Below are 16144 nucleotides of genomic sequence, written 5' to 3'. Positions count from 1 at the left end.
CACACATTCCTTAAGGCTCACCCCCTCCTCTACTTAACCATTTCACTCATTAAGGTAGCGATGGACAATTCAGATAAAGTAACAAGCTCTTGCCTGTATTATATCAGCAGCTGTAGGTTAAGCAAGTCTCAGAGGGATGGAATCCATTGATTGCTGACTCCAAATAATATCACTGAAGACAGGGTGGGAAAACGGAGCAAGGACTTACTTCAACAGCTTTGAACTAAAACATGATTTTTCACCAAGGAATGAATAAAGGAATGAATGTGACCTCTTCCCCACCCTCAGATATCATTGTGCTATAAGAAACAAGCATCTATCAAAAATTTACAAAATGCACATTCAACAAGGCTTGTATAAATTTAGAAGATGTGATTTTCACAAACATCCATACACACACATACACACAGCACCTTGCAAATAATATCAAAATAAACCCACTCCATTGAAAAAAGAAAAATCAAACTTCTTTCAAAAGTAGAGTGAAATTTAATGAGTATATGTTATTCTACCATAAACTTTTAATTTCACCTAGGTTGGTTATTTGAAAGACATTATAGTTGACAAGGACATTTTAACTCTGAAGCACTGGTCAGTTTCTCATAGTCAAATCTATATGTGGGGAATACTATTCAGTGGTAAGAAAAGATGAAATAGGACCATTTGTGAAACATGGATGGATCTTGAGATTATAATTCTAAGCGAAATAAGTCAGACAGAAAAAGTAGAGAACCATATGATTTCACTGATACGTGGTATATAAACCAAAAACAACAAAAGAACAAGACAAACAACTGAAAGAACAAAAACTCATAGACACAGACAATAGTTCAGTGGTTATCAGAGGGTAAGGGGGGAAGCGGGACTGGGGCTCTAGAAGAAGGTAAATGGGGTCCAATATATGGTGATGGAAAGAGAACTGACTCGGTGGTGAACACACAATGTGAGATATAGATAACGTATTACAGAATTGTACACCTGAAATCTATATAACTTTACTAACAATTGTCGCCCCAATAAACTTTAATTTAAAGAAAAAAATCTGTATGTGGTATACATTACAGAAAATAGAATCCAGCAAGTCTAATAATTGATTTTGGAGTTGTCAGTGCTTACTAATTTGTATTTCTTGTCTGTCTATCTAACACTGAATGCATTCTAGTTTCTGCATATTTCCCCTCCTATCTATAGGCAACCATTCCCTCTACATCACTATTTTGGATCCTTCCCCCAACCTATCCACAACATACCCTTTTCAAAGACTTTTAATACTATCCGTTATCCTTTTTCTCCACGTATATTCAACCTTTCCCCCACAACTGGAGATTCTCCGCTCTGGCTTTTAAATATGTTCAGGTCTCTCTCAACTCAAAATGAAACAAAATCCAGAAACCTTCCCACTCTCATATGGCTACCGCCTAACTTCTTCCCCGTTTCACAACCAAACCTCTCAAGAATTACCTACTTTGACTTCTACCATTCCTTCACCCCATGCACTCCGCATCATGGTCCTGTTATACCATTTACATATCTACACGTTATCCTTACCACCTTTCTCCTTGTCCAATCCATCACAATATCTATTAATTACATTTAACTTTTTCTCAAATTCATTTTTCTCAAAAGGTGAAGATTTCTCTTCATCTTTGCCATCATCCCACTCTAATCATTATTTTTTGCCTTGAAAATTGCAAAAGTCTCCTTATTGAACTGTCTGGATTCAAATATAATCCCATCCACCTAACCCATTTAATATACTACCTCCTGGGATCTTTTAAAAACCCAAATCTGGTAATTTCACCTTAATTCGTTGAGCCCCATTTTTTAAATTAAAATATATCAATGGCTTCCCATTGCTCACAGAATATAGACTAAAACTCTTATTATAATAAGTCTGCAAGATCTGTATGTTTTCAAGACTTATGTCACACTCATGCCCTCCAGGTCACCTAGGCTGTTCTTGCCTCCTTGAATGAGCAAGAGGGCCTTTTCACCTGTTAAATCATCTGCCTGGAACTCTCCTTCACCCCCCCCATTTCCTGAATGACTACCACTCTACCCCCAAAAACATATTGGTGAAATGGCCTCAAAATTACCATGATACCATGTATCACTTCCCTGTAGCACTTATTACAGTTGTGATTTTACATTTAATCGTGAAATCATGTAAGCGGTTAGTCTTTGCTTCTCCCGCTACACTCTAATTGCTATGATGGGTGGCACCGTGTTTATGAGCCACAGTACTTGCAGCCCGTAGCATGGGATATATCGTAGGCACGCACATTTTTTTGAATGAATGAAATCTCCACTGACTGGAAATGGACACTAGCATGACCATATCTGATCTTGTATCCTATCAAAATTCCGAACACTTTTCTTTAATAGACAAGTGAGTGACATTAATGAATGCCGACTATAATTTTATGTGTATAATGTGATGGCTCGGTGTGAGGTCGGGGTAGTGGTGGATGGGGGGAGGGGGGTTCACGGTGTGAGGGATGTAAAAATAAAATAAAATAAAATTTAAAAAAATAATAAAAAATAAAAAATAAAAATAAAAAAAATAAAATAAAAGTAAATAGCACCGATCTTTGACAAAGGAAAAAAGGCAATGAGACAGAGCAAAGATAGTCTCTTCAACAAATGGTACACAAAACAAGACAAGACAAAACACAGCAAAACAAAAGAATCTAGACACAGACCTTATCCCCTTCAAAAAAATTAACTCAAAATGGATTACAGACCTAAATGTAAAATGCAAAGCTATCAAAGTCCTACAAATAACAGGATAACACAGAAAACCTAGATGAACTTGAGTAAGGTGATACACTTCTAAATACAACACCAAAGACACAATCCATCAAAAAAATAACTGATACGCTGGATCTCACTAAAATTAAAGAATTCTACTCTGTGAAAGAAAGTATGAAGAGAATTAGAAGACAAGCCACAGACTGATAGAAAATATTTGTAGAAGATACGTCTGATAAAGGACTCACCCAAAATATACAAAGAATGCTTAAAACTCAACAATAAGATAAAACTTCATTTAAAAAATGGTCCAAAGACCTTAATAAACACATCACCAAAGAAGATATACAGATGGCAATTGAGCATATGAAAAGATGCTCCACATCATACGTCATCATGGAAATGCAAACTGAAACAACAATGAGCTACCACTACATGCCCATCAGAATAGTCCAAATCCAAAACACTGGCAACACCAAATGCTGGTGAGGATGTGGAACAACAGGAACTCTCATTCATTACTGGTGGGGACAAAAATGGCACAACCACCCTGGAAGACAGTGTGATGGTTTCTTACAAAACTAAACATACTCATCATACAATCCAGCAATTACACTCCTTGGTATTTGGTCAAAGGAGTTAAAAACTTACATCCACACAAAACCTGCACATGGATATTTATATTTATAATTTTATATCTGTGATTTATATTCATAATTCATTTTACATTCATAATTTCATAAACTTTATTCATAACTGCCAAAACTTGGGGGCTACCAAGACGTCTTTCAGTAGGTGAATGGATAAATTATGGTCCACCATGACGATGGAATATTATTCAGTGCTAAAAATAAAAACCTATCAAGCCATGAAAAGACATGGAGGAAACTTAATTTCATAATTCTAAGGGAAAGAAGCCAATCTGAAAAGGTTACATACTGTATGAGTCCAACTATATGACATTCTGGAAGAGGCAATATTACGGAGACAATAAAAAGATCAGTAGTTGCTAGAGGTAAAGGGAGAAATATAGGTGGAACACAAAAGATTTTTAGGAAAGAGAAAATACTGTATATGATATTATAATGATCGATATGGGCCATTATACATTTGTCCAAACCCATAGAATGTACAACACCAAGAGGAGCTCTAAACTAGGGACTTTGGGTGATTATGATGTGTCCAAGGAGGTGCATCCTTGGTTTAAAAAAAAAAAAAGTACCATTCTGGTGAATGACGTTGGTAACAGAGGAGGCAATACATGTGTAGGGGGGAAGAGGCATGGGAAATCTCGGTATCTTTCTCTCAATTTTGTTGTAAACATAAAGCTGTTCTAAAAAATAACGTCTTTTAAAAATAAAGTACATGGTGTCAAAAAGTAGAAGCAACCCAAATGTCCATCTATGAATGAATGTACAAACAAAATGTGGTTTAGACATACAATGGGATATTACTCAGTCTTAAAAAGTAGTCAAGTTCTGTTACAAGCTACAACAAGGATCAGCCTTGAAGACACTATGCTAAGGGAAACAGTCAAGTCAAATATTGTATGAATCCACTTAAGTGAAGTATCTAGTGTCGTCAGATTCATACACAGAAAGTAGAATGGCGGTTGCCAGGGGTTGGGGGCAGAGAGTAATGAGGAGTCATTATTTAAGGTATGCGGTTTCAGTTTGGGAGGATGAAAAAATTTCTGAAGATGGATGGTAACAGTTGCATGATAATGTGAATGTACTTAATGCCACTGAACTGTACACTTAAAAATGGTTAAAATGATAAATCTAAATGTTACACACACACACACACAGTAAATGGCAACTCAAGAATAATCAAGTTCTATAATTTTCATCCATGTCCCACACATCCATGTGACAAAAACTCTTCTCCAAGTTTTAGTCAAATTAGCCCGGTGCTGATGGTGCCTGATCTTGTATGTGAAGGTTTCTCATTGTTTGCCTTTCTCTAGAAAAATGTATCACTTCTCTCAAGAAGGAAACTAACCCAATTGGAGAACCTGATGAAATCAGAAAATCACACATCCTCAGGCACTGATGCTTTTCTGCAGATACTAGGTGTGATTTCTCTTACAACCTGGCACCATGCCTACAACCTACATATCTTAAAACTCATGATTGTAATACAGAAGTTTTACTATCCATATTACCTTGCACATTGAAACACTGCTTAAGAAAAAAAATATAAACTGAAGATTGAAGAGAAGCCCTCATTATGGATTTTACACACAAAAAATAGTAAATCACAGTTACCTTAAAGAAGCCTTAATCTGGGTTATATTTACCCCATTCCTTAATCTAGATTCAACAAGTAGCTTTAAATATATCCAGCCAGAAATAGGACATTGTGACTAATTTCTGCCCTGTGTCAAAAACATCTAATGACTTCTAATTGTCAGCCACAATGATCCATAAGATAGAGGTTACATCCATAGTTTGTATGGAAACTATTTGTAAAGCCTTTCCATGCTAAATTTGATAAGCATTATATTCACTTATATTTTCACACCTAAAATATATGCTTTTTAGTTACTGTGAAGTTGAGAAAAATGGTCTGTTCTCAGTAATTATTAATCACCTTTAGGATTAATGTGTTCATTCATTTATAATACCTGTAGTGTTCATCCATAGATTTCAGTGTACTTTACAAACATTTAATTACACTTGGTCAAAACCCAAGGGAAGCAATAAAATAATGTATTAGGTTGGTGCAAAAGTAATTGCGGTTTTTGCGTTTATTTTTAACTTTTTATACCGCAATTACTTTTGCACCAGCCTAATAGTTCTTTCCTAGAGAAATAAAGTGTGTAAAATTATAGAGTTAGCAGTTTGGAAGAATACAAAATAGAGCTCCAGGTTGCTAATATAATTTACTTCACTTATCCACTATATATTGATTTCTTCCCTCTTCCCCATACCCCAGAGAAAAAATTACAGAGGTTGGAGAAAATCTGTGGGAGAGGCCAGAAAAATTTATTCTTTGATCTAGAAACAAGAAATTTTACAAACTTGATTCCTAATGTTTTACTGTTCACCAAAGAAATGACACTTAAAAATGCTCTTTTCTGTATGAATACACCAAACCAATTAGATACTAAGCAAAAGCAAAATACAATTATTGTACTAGGTATGGTCAGAAGGTTTATTTTTCTTTTCCCAGTACATCCCCCAACATTAGTACTACTTTTTTTTTCCAAAAGAAAAGCTGATTATCTGAAAAATTCTTTATAACTGTAATTCAATCCTATTATTTCACATAATCTATTCCATCCTTGTGTATACCTCAGATAGGTCTTCCACACAGACCTTCTCGAAGCAATTATAGAAGAAATCTGTGCTAAAATTTTATTTTTTTCTACTTTGACCAAATAAAATGACACTTCAGTTTCATCATTAAAAATAATTTAATTATGAAATAAAATGAGAGATACCAACACAATGCCTGATCCATAATAACTGTTGAATAAATACCTGAGCTGAATTTGAATACAGACTTTAGAAATACAGAGAACCTGTTACTTGAATCAGCACTTAGTAACAGAAAAATCTAATTGAGAGTCCAAAAAAGATCACCCAGATATACTCCAAAGATATGTTCCAAAGTATTCTTTAAGCTATTTCTTTCTTTAATAAAAAAGTTTCTAACAAACTGTTTATATTGCATCTGATTCATAATGGAAAAAATAAGGTAGTAACCTATCCATGATAAATATACTAATATTTACATATAACATATTAAACATAGAGGAAAATTTTAAAAAGGTATGTGATGGAGAAATGCAGAAAAACTAACAAAATAAAAAAGGCTGTAAGGCGGTGAGAAATTCCAACATAAAAAATAGGGCTTTTAAAAATACACTTATTTGAAAAATGAACAAACTTTAAAAGCTGATTTAACAAAGCTTACTTCATTTCCTACAACCTATTTTAAGAAAAGATCAGATTTCATCTTGAAATGCTCAAGGTTACAGGGGTGAATAGTCCTTGTACACTGGTTGCAAATCATTTTACTGATTTTTCTGGGGGTGAAGGCCTCAAAGTGAGCTTGCAACTATAGTATTTCACAAAGCAACACTCCAAATGCAAACAGCAATTATCTTTATTACTAATTTGGCATGTAACATATTCCCTTATGATTAAGACGTTTGCACAAACACAATGAATTGTTAATTATCCCTCTATTTTTATTTAACAAAAAGAGGAATATTGATCATAAAGTGGAATGTAAGTCAGGTAAAGGCAGGGATTAGTCAACATTTTATTGAGCTGAAACTATCAACGATAAATTATGGTGTATCTCTGTACTTAAAACACAGTAATTGGTCAAAGAATGAATGCGTAAGTGATTCCACTTACACTTTTTCAAAACTAACCTGTGAAGTATTATTATACCAGCTTCAAGATGAGAAAACAGACAGGACAGTTGTGCAACCATAAAAGATGTCCAATGTATTTATTTTAAATAACTTGACAGGTGAAAAAAGTAGACTAAAACCAGCATATTTAAATTGAAGAGGGATAAATATAAAGACCTACATGAGTACCATCAAAATGTCACTTGTAAAAGCACAGGATAGGGGAGCTCAGGCTAGAGGGACAGTCATGGCGGGAGGGCGTGTGGGAAGGTTATCCGTAAATTTGAGCAGTCAAAAGTTTCATATGAGCCAATGCACATATGAGCCTAATATAATCTCAGGTCACATTATCAGACATATACTATTCAGAGCAAGGAAGATAGGAAGTCTTGCTATAATCTGTACTGTCGGATATTACAAGGCCTTACAGAAGTTGTAGCAGCCAGTTCTAGACATCAAGACTTAGGGGAGAGAAGGTAACCGTAGTGTTCTAACAGCAGAAAATGATAAGGTAGTTAGGAAAGCTACAAGAAGTTAGGAATGTTTAACACAGAGAAAAGGCTTAATGGAGTAGGATTCTCTTTAAATATCTGAAACACAGTTATATGAAATGGAATATGAACCTTCATTTGCGTTGCTTTAGAAGATACGAGAACCATGAACTAAAATCACAGGGAGGCAGATTTCAGCTAACCATAAGGAAAAGTTTCTTAATAATTAGCCCTTTTCTACAAAAAAATAATAACTAAGATTTACTAAATCCTTACTTTGTACCAGGCAGTAGGATACAATTTTGACACACATTATGTAAGGACTGTTTCACAAATATCAGTGCCAAGTGTAATTTAAAATCTTAAAGCAGAAGCTGAAGTCAGTGATTATATAGGAAAAAATAAATTGTATTAAACAGCTTGGCTGGGAGATTCCTAAAGTCCTAAAGTCCTTTCAAGTTCCTAAGGTTATATTATCTAACATGGCTGTTACCGAACATTAGTGGGTAGCAAAATAGGGGTAGATGGGGTAACATGATACAGAATGATAGAAAAAGGCAGACCACATGAATGGAAATTAATCTATCTTGGGATAAGATTTCCCGGTGATTACTTTATTTTGAGATTTCTGTCTCCCTACATAGGAGAAGGAATATTAAAATGTTCTTGCTTTTTAAAAATGACAGCGATAATTAGACAATAGTTTAGAGGTTTTCTTTTTAACATCCTTACTTTCTAAATTAAAAATTGCCAAACTTAAGGTAAGTAAAAAGTAATTTTTTTAATGTTAGCAATAATTTGAATTATTCAAAATTATACACAATTAGATAATCAGTTTTATAGAAGGTTTTAAAAAATCCCTTGAAATTACTTAATATATGTTTTTAATATTCTTAAATATTACCAAAAACACTTCCAATATTTTCTGATGCAGAAGCAAGCAATCTTATGACGGTGGTTTCTCGCTTCTAAAAACTATGACTACTTTTCGATAATAGCAAGTTGTTTGGGTTCATTAAGAAGTCAGACTTACAAAAGATCTTTCAGCAAGATTTGGCTTTCGTTATTTATAACATTAGTAGATCTAACTTTTAAAATACACTAATTAATTATATAGTCATCCATTGTTATGAAATGGTACTACGTACCAGGGAAAACCCATTTCTGTATTGGACTAAAACTAGAAAGGTTAAAGAGAAAACAAAATGCTGTATTTTGTTGATGAGAGAAATGTGGTTTGAAAAGAGAAAACACTCAATTGCAACAAAAAAGACTGATGAATCAAACAAAGCCTATCATCATTTCAAGTATAACTCAGTAATTATTCTTCACATGGGACATTGTATTTAGTAGTCTATTTCTTTTAAAGGTTCTTAAAGGGTAAACACCTAAAGTACTTGAATTATTTGATATATATGCATATATTTAGATCAAATTAAAAGTTTAAGTGACACAAAAGTAATATATGTTAAATTCCCTTTTAAAAATAAATAATTTTATGTATTGAGAATGGAAAAGACCTATGTCTACGTTTGACTCATCTGAGTGACCCATGATCACTGAACATGTTAGTTAACCTCGTTGACCTTAACATGCTTATCTCCTAACAATAGAGACACCAAAACCTAAAATTAGAACTACAGGGAGGTTTAATAGGCAAAACGTATGAAAAACCCAGCTGACTGGTATACATTAGAAGTATTCGATATTCCTGCAAGATATTCAAAAAAGTCAGTTGCACTCAAGATTTGGGCAACCCATTAATGTTGGATAGGTGGCTCGGATTGGGTAGATTTTCTTGTCTAGAATTGCTAACGCAGGTGGATCTATAATGTTACTCCTAGAAATATTGACTAATGCTAATTCTGGGAGTTTGATTCAAAGATATCAACACATAACCAAGATACTTCTGAGCACCTATTATATGCTGTGCAAAAGGTATACACATTCGCATGCAAGATGCTACCTGCTTTCAAAGACTCTACTGACTCTAGGAATTTAATTTTTAACAAACATATTTTCATTTTTAAACCTAATGTCTTCAAATAAATATAAAAACATAAGTTTTCATAATGGTTTGATAATGCTCATTCTTAAACAAAATGACAGTATTTATAAATGGAAGCATTAATCGATGGACTTCACTACCAGAAATAGAATTGTGACTGCCCCCCTGGTGTAATTAAATATTTTCCAGACAGGAAATGCTTCCAAGTAAATTTGCCTGGAAATAGAAGATTGTCTCAATATAGAAAATATTTCAGATGCCATAGAAATTCTTTAAATGTTCTCTTGCAAAAGAAGTCAGCCTACTGAAATGACCATGAGCTTACAATGACAACATCCAATTTTTTTCCTCATAAATAAATGAGTAAACAAAACCCAAACCACACATATAATCTCTCCCTCTCTGTAAAAGCTCCAAAAGGCAGAATATTTTACCTATTCATATTTTATTTGCAATGTGAAATTTTTAATTACTACATGCTATTTTAAGAGTATAATACTAGAATATTAATTTTATATACCAGACAATTACAGTTGTTACAATTGCTCACAACTGGCCAGGTGGGTCAGATTATGGAAGATTATATCTCCTGGTTGTGCCATAAAGTAGTCATTCACAGGATTAACACACAACCATAAATCTATAATGAAACACTAAACAGAATAAGACATTCACTCATTCATTCCACACTTGACCCCCAAGACTAGGTGCAATAGGACAGGAAACAGGAAAGCAGGAATGAACTTCAGAAATCATCCTGGTGAGTTCCACAATGTGATAGACATTAAGCAAAATATATTGTTCATCATAAAATGATTACTAAAAGATTGCCTTAGTGCAAATCTGCATCAAAACTTATTTTTCTTGAAGGCTTGCATTTTGTAAGAAATAATTTTTTTGAAGGCCATAAAGCGAAATACAAATCTGTGGGACCAAAATTTAAAAACATGTTACTCAATCCAGCAGATTTCAAGATTTAAAACAAAAACCAAAATTAATAAGACATTAATATTATACTCAAACTACTACAAAGCATGGTGTTTATAACAAAGGTAAAATATACTAGGGAAGAAAATGAGACAATGATTTAAGGGAGAAATTTCTCTCAGTGAGAAATAATGCATGAAGCTATAATGATCGCTAACCCCGCAGATTATTCGTGTGGACCTTTCAGCTTTCACCAAGAGAAACCCACCATTTCAAATTTGAGGAGTGGGGACAATATTTCCAGTCACTTTCCAAAGGGTGCTTTATCTTTTCAGATTATTTTGCTTTAGTAGTTGATTGTTGAATCACAGTGAACTCCTCAGAGCACGACATGAGCAGTAAATCCACTTTGTTATGGCAAAGGAAACTAGCCACTAATGTCTTAAAATTAAGCAGAAGTGGATGGAAAAGATTGAAAGCAGTATCTTTTTTTTGGACACAAAATAAAGGAGCCAGTAAAAGTGAAAATACATACTCAAACTTGAGGAGCATAAACATAGAAAAGAATTCTAGGAAAACAGTTAAGTTTTGAGAATAAAGAAGTTGTAAACACATTGCTAGGTTGTTTGTTTGTTTATACACTAGCAAACTGAAACAATCTGTAATAGATTAGATTACCGTGAACATTAACTATTAACCACCCACAGGATATTGTTAAATTTACCCACGGTGATAATCTTTTTAGAGGGTATAGTGAGAAGGGACCTAAAACTAGTCTTACTTGTATTGGCATAAGACCAAAACCAATTTTTAAAGATACTTTATATCACACTTTCATACCACACAAACTTTTGCCTTAAAATGTTTAAATATTTTATAATTACATATAATAGCTCATCATTATCTTAATAGGGAAGGGGAGTCAGAGAACTTTGCTGGGGGTAGGGACTTCAAAAATAAAATTCCTGAAGAGAAAAATGCTCTCAATGACAAATGCTAAATAAATTAAGTAAAAATATCTAATCTTTAAAGATCACTACAGTAACTACTACAAAAAAATATTGCTGTAACCACCCAATGCAACTCATACATGTAAAACACAGTTATTGAATGGAAAGCATTTAAAAATTCTTTCCATTCCATCCAAAGTTCGCGTGGGATCTTTCCACTTCCTTCTAGTTATCCATAAAGGAATTAAGCAGCAAGAAGGAAAAGGGAGTAAGGAGAAATGCCAAACAGGAAACAAGGTCAGAGTCAGCTTCATAGCCTGAGAACTCTTCATATGCAGCACGCAGGGCTGTGTGCTCAGGGCCCCTGCACTTGGTTTTTTCATGAAATACTTTTATTTGAAACAAAACAAATAATGGACAAACTATGGTCATTCAGTTTTGGGTATTTGGCAGATATTTTCTTGAAAATGAACAAACTGAGCGTGTCACTTCAAGATAAACAGCTGATAGTACTCTGTCCGTGATACAATTTCAGCTTTCAAGTAAAACTCAGACTTCTGGAAAATCTATATCCAGCATCATAAGCTTGACAGCTTCCCAATAATTGAGGCCTCTTTAAATGAGACTGGTAACGATTTAACAAATGTGATTTTTTTAAATATTGTATAATGTGCCAAAATTTGGAAGACTGCTTTACTCATGACCGATGCATGATCTTTCTAAATCATACATAAGTAAAAAGATCCATTCATTCAATGCGTAAGTAAGACCAATGGGTTTTAATAAAAGAGAATAAGAAAAGTTCATTGACATAGTTTTATATTCTTCATTGCAAGGAGACTTTTAAGAAACTACCACTTTTCAAGTTCTGCAGTAGTATGTCAATAAAATTATTTGAAAAAGCTGTTAAAATACCCCTCCCATTTCTAACTACCTATCTGTGTGAGGCCAGATTCTCTTCATATACTTTATATACTTCAACCGGAAGAATACGTTGCGACAGACTGAATACAGAAGTCGATATGAGACTCCAGCTGTCCTCTATTAAGCCAAATATTAAAAATATTTACAAAAGTATAAAACAATACCACTCTTCTTATAAATGTTTTGTTTCGTAAAATACAGTAATTTTTCACTCAAAAATCCTTATATTAATGTGTAATGGGTTTATTATTTTTCAAGTAGTTAATGAATAATTTTTTTAAGCTTCTCAGGTCCAATTTCTAATACGGCAAATAGTGCTATAGATAATTCACATAAACAGAAGCTTGTTGGAGTTTCTCAAAAAGTTTTAAGGAGTTCTGAGATGAAAAAGTTTGACAACAGCTGCTCTAAGAGATGAACTAGAAAATAATCAGCCTCTTAGCTCTTTTAAAGAATCCATAGCTATCAATTGTCTTTAGAGTCCATTAAGACAAAACCCTGTGTGTACGTAAAATACTACTTCAGCTGAAGTGTCTAACAACTTAATCCACTTGCAGAGCGGTTAGCTGTTTTACTCTTCCAGTTTAACTAAAAAGTCAGGCAAACGTTTGTACTGAGGAGAATAAAACTGAAGCTATCAAGTACTCATCAACAATGCCCATTGTCAAGGCATTAATATTGTCAAGAATATCAACGATGCCCAGGAAGTCTCTACATTCCAGTTGGATGAGGATATACTTATTTCACAAATTAACAAACGGCAAAATGATCTTTGTCCTAAAATCTTTCCTGAGTATTCCAAAATTCCTGATGATTCAAACAGCATTGTTTCGGCTCCGTTTAAAAACAGGTATAAAGAAACAGATCTGAAGTAAAAGTATGCTAATAGTTAGTGAAAGGAAAATGTTACAACTTATTTTGAGATTTTAAACTTTATTTGCTAATTAACACTCCCAAATGCCTTCTAGATTATACCAAAACGACAGGTGACCAAATAGCATTGCTATCCTCATAGACATCTGAGTAAAAATTAAGACAACCTGAACATTTTCTTTTTCCTCCTCAAATTTTCCCCTTTTGACTTACTCCACTATTTATCCCAATCAGTAATTCATATTTCATATTTGGCCTATTCTGCTGTCACATCATTTCTCCTCTAGACTAGCAATTCCAAATTCCATATTATATACACCTCGTCCTATGGTCCACTAGAAAGAAAAAAAAGGAATACTTCAAAAAAAAAAAAAAAGCCACCTGATCCCAAACTAAGTCCATAAGAAATTCCTCTAATACAAACAATTATGCAGTAAGCCTTCTTTTTTCCAATATATTCTACAATTAAAAAAAAATATCTTAAAGTTATTTTTCAGCCTATGTGTAACTTAAAACAATCACAAAATATGCTAGGTACGTCTGTGAATTGGTTGTATTCAAGTCAGTCATAAGATTCCTACTGATATTTTTAACAACACTAAACTGTACACTTAAAAATGGTTAAGATGGTAAATTTAATGTTATATGTTTTTTCCAAAAAATGAAAAATAATTGAGTTATGCACTTTAAATAGCTGAATTATATGGTATGTGAATTAGAACTCAACAAAGCTGTTGTTTTTTTGAAGTGTAGGTTTTCCACTAATCAATTTTTTTTAAAAAAGGAAAAGGTTTACTATTGAGATATGGATAATGACTAATTTTTTGTGATAATAAGGGGGAAATTTATATACATAAATCTGTATAACGTAGTAGACATTTTGAAATTATTTTAATAAAAATAATTAAAATATTTCTTTTCACAAGTGATTTAAACCTAAGTCCTATACACAGAATAAAATGCTGAGTTTCTTCCAGAGGTCAACAATATCTTCTAGCTAACAGAAAGGCATTGCGCGTTAATGTTTTCACACTGGATTCAAAATCAAAGAACATTTCTAGTCACCCAATATTTCAAATAGTGACTATAAACAACTTACGACTGATAATTGTAAAAAAATTAATTCAGCACTGGTAGAAAGTAGGTCTAAATATCAAAAGATTTTTCCAAAGAAAAGAGACATTTTTCAAATCAGCATGTAGCACTGCAAAATCTCATGACCGAAAAAAAGAAAAAAAAATCACAGGATAAGAAATGAAACAGTCAAAGATGAAAAGGATCTTTGCTGTTGAGACTAAAAGCTAAATTTTAGCCAAGTATATTTAAAACATGTACAGGCACAGAGAGCCACCAGTGTTCACAATTAGAGGCAGGACAAAGTGGTGGTGGTCTTTTTTGACAAATAAATTGCTTGAAATATTGCATGACTTGCTACACAACACCCTTATTACTTTCCATTTCCAAGTGCAACCAAAAGATGGGTCCAATTATGACATCAATACAAGCTTTCTTTCAAAATGGAATGAAAGAACAGTAAATCCCAGTGGACACGGTAGTTCTGCAGCAGAGATGATGTAATATATAAAAATAGACATCCTCTAACAGAAGCTGAAACTTGGGTAAACAGCACACTGCATACTATTCTCAACTGCCTTGCATTAATTTGCAATGCATGCTGTTAATAGCACGAGAGAAATCATTTTATGTTTTAAACTATTTCCTGAGGTACAATTTCAATCTCTATACATCTTCTATATTGTTATTTCCCAATCTGTATAAATTAAATCAACATAAATACCTGGTTATAACTGCAACAAAGAGAAACAGTCCCTAAAGCAAGGAGATTGAGACAACCGCAGCAGTTTCAGCATGCTGCATTTTGCCAGAAAATGCAGCACATGTGGCACAGTATTGTTATGTCCACCTATTGTTCAAAGACCTTTCCACAGGGAGCTTTCTGCAGGATTTTAAAATGCAACATACTCTAGGTGAAGAGGAACCAGTAAACCTGCTGATAATGAGCGTGAAAAAGCAAAGGATACTTCACACTTCTCTTTAAGACTCTCTGGTGCAAATATAAAACACCAGGCATAAAGACAATAAACAGTACCTAGCAAAATTTGTGGGGTATTTTGGTATATATCACTCCTCTCCAAACACTCTCTGCACACTCCCCCTTTTCTAGTCTTTATTCCCCAATTCAGTTTTCACATTTCTGTTGGGCTTTCCTGGATTTAAGAATACTTTTCTTTGAGCCAAGATATTAAAGCCATTCAGGAATCCATGCCTGATTTCTCAAGGTGCTCTGCCTCCTTAGCGCCTGGAAATTTCTCTATTTTAGTTCCCCATTTATTTATCTGTTTTCCCTGTGAAACTGTAAGGTCACTGAGAGCAAGACTCTGTTCCAAAGATCTCTATAGCCCTAGAGTCTGGCACAGATCTGAAACAAGATGGGTACTCAATAAATATTTGTTAAATGAATAAAAATATATAAATGAAAATATTGAAATTTCCTTGCTACAATACAAGAAATAGAATATACAGATTTTATTTATCGCCATCCTACTATAATTCACAAATAGGCATCAATGACAATATTTAAGACAAAGGCTTTAGGTTCAATTAAGCAAACAAATGCTTGATTAATTTACATTAAGGAATGAAAATACTAAAAATTAAGAAATTTTTCCCTATACTTGAATAATTCTGGATAGGCATATAAACAGATTTTAAAATATCATGAATAAATTACAATCAGGTGGGATACGATATGAACGGATTGTTTTAAGTTAAAATCTTATGACCTTAATATTCAAGAAATTTAGTAGATACACAAGTCATTGATATAGTA

The 16144-nt window shown here is 33.5% G+C and overlaps 1 protein-coding gene across 5 annotated transcripts in view; it reads right to left on the bottom strand.

The window, feature by feature from the left end:
* RAPGEF2 (Rap guanine nucleotide exchange factor 2) overlaps positions 1–16144 on the bottom strand; it is a 213678-nt gene that overhangs the window by 83610 nt on the left and 113924 nt on the right. The window lies entirely within an intron of this gene.

This window comes from Rhinolophus hipposideros (assembly GCF_964194185.1).
Source record: "Rhinolophus hipposideros genome assembly, chromosome: 16".
NCBI classification, from domain to species: Eukaryota; Metazoa; Chordata; class Mammalia; order Chiroptera; family Rhinolophidae; genus Rhinolophus; species Rhinolophus hipposideros.
This window is presented reverse-complemented; position numbering and strand designations above follow the sequence as displayed.